Below are 1,965 nucleotides of genomic sequence, written 5' to 3' on the forward strand. Positions count from 1 at the left end.
AGGATGGAAGGGATTGAGGAAGGAAAGTAGAAAGGGAGAAATAAATGATCAAAGACAGAGAGGAGAAAAGGAGAAAAAAAGGAGGCTTGAAGAAATGGAGATTGGAAAGAAGGGAGAAAGACAAAGGGAAGAAAGGAAAGAAGGCAGGATAGAAAGAAAGAAGGGAATAAGGGAGAGAAAATGAAAGGGAGGGAGGAAAAGAAAGAAGGGAAGAAAGAATAAAGAAGAAAATCTCAAGTACCAAAGAGTCGCAGAAGTTGCTATGTATATGTGTATATACACACACATAGGTATACATACATGTGTTCATACATAACATAAATGGATCTTACATAGAGGGCTTACAAGATTGGCTGTTTTCTTCAGATTAACACACTGTTTCATGGATTTTGATCTAGGAGTTAGCTTTTGGATCTGCTATTCTTCACTTTGCTTCTATTATCTCAACTCCCTTTCTAAGGCATGTGTGCTTTATGATGTCATTAAGATTTTCTAAATAGCAGAGGGAAGTTAAAGCTGAAAGTAGACTGTGAGAGTTTGGCAGAGCCTCCTGATCTGGAAGGGTCAGATTGTGCTGGGCTGGGTGGTCCCAAGGGGTTGGGAATGAGATTTGAAGGTGCTTCCTGACCCCCACTTTTGTGTAGCCATCTCTTCTCCAAGCTGGGAGCCCATGACCACGCTCTGTCTCCCTGGAGAGATGTGGCCAGTGCAGAATGTACACGATCACCAAGGGACCCAGCAAGTTAGCCACGCAGGGGCGGACAGGGTCCACATAGCAATAGGAAAGCTAGCTCGAAGAGCATCTGCAATGTCAGCAGTCAGCTCAGCAGCCACAGGCCCCTGCCCTCTGTCAAGTCTGGCTCCAAAGTCTGTGTTCAACAGGGTGAATGACAGGAGGCCACTGGCCACAACTCCATCCATCACGGCCACAGAGGAGAGTTATACACTTGCCCACGAGGAGAATGCCCACTTTGTCTAGGAAGTCTGGCAGCAGGTGGAATAGCAACTGGTGGGGAGCCAGCAGGTAAGAGTGGGCCCAGGCCTGTGCAGAATGTGGAGAAGACATGGAACCCCAAGTTGCAAAACTTTGTACCCATTGACTTGGATGAATGGTGGGCCCAGCAATTTCCGACTGGGATTAACAATTGTTCCTAAAATGCTGCATCAGGAGGAGCAGAGTTGCATATAATCAGGGGCCATCTGCAGACCCAGAGCAGGCAATACCAACAGAAGAGGAGCAGTGCCTCCTAAGCCAGCCCCCTTGCCTGTGGGATGTGGCAGGCATCTGCCATCTCAGAAGTGCCAGCATTTGGACATTTGGAACTGCTGCAGCCTGTGCCCAGGCTACCTGGGTGCTGCATGTAGTGGGAGGGGAAGCAGAGGCCTGTCTGGCCCCTCCCACCTTGCCTTTGGTCCTGCCAGTTGAACCCAGTGGGAAACCCTTGCAGAGGTGGGGTACAGTTCTTCAAGCCAATAAAGAATTTAAACCTGAAAAAAAATATTCCCAAAGCACCCTCAATTATTAATGGTTCTGGTCCCTCAGGTCAATCCAGTGAATTTCCCTTCTAAAAAATAATTGTTTTTAAGGAAAATAACACATTATCCATATCTTATATCATACGCCATATTCTATGCCTTTAGTATAACACCTCTTCCCTGAAATCAAAGATAGATATGGGCTTTGATGGATGCTCTAAACTCATCAATTGGTAATTACATTGATGAGTTTTTATGTCTTCCTGTGTTGTTTTTGTTGTTATTATTATTTTTCTTTTACAAGATTGTGTTTTTCTTTGTAAATTTTTTCTCTTCTTTTTTTGCTATTTCATGATATTTTAACATATTTTTGTGTCTTATTTCAGTCATTCACTGTTGATAATATGTAACAGCCTCTTTATACCCATCACACATTTTGGTATTGCCCTTTAGGTTAATTGCAATTTTTATTCTTCTGAGTTCATAGCA

At 43.9% G+C, this 1,965-nt stretch overlaps 1 pseudogene; it reads left to right on the forward strand.

The window, feature by feature from the left end:
* Nucleotides 1-713: 713 nt before the first annotated feature.
* Nucleotides 714-1,155, forward strand: LOC138159617 (MAPK regulated corepressor interacting protein 2 pseudogene; annotated as a pseudogene).
* Nucleotides 1,156-1,965: the final 810 nt, after the last annotated feature.

This window comes from Petaurus breviceps, unplaced genomic scaffold, assembly GCF_028583685.1.
Source record: "Petaurus breviceps papuanus isolate PSGF00001 unplaced genomic scaffold, PetGlider_PUasm1.0 176, whole genome shotgun sequence".
NCBI lineage: Eukaryota > Metazoa > Chordata > Mammalia > Diprotodontia > Petauridae > Petaurus > Petaurus breviceps.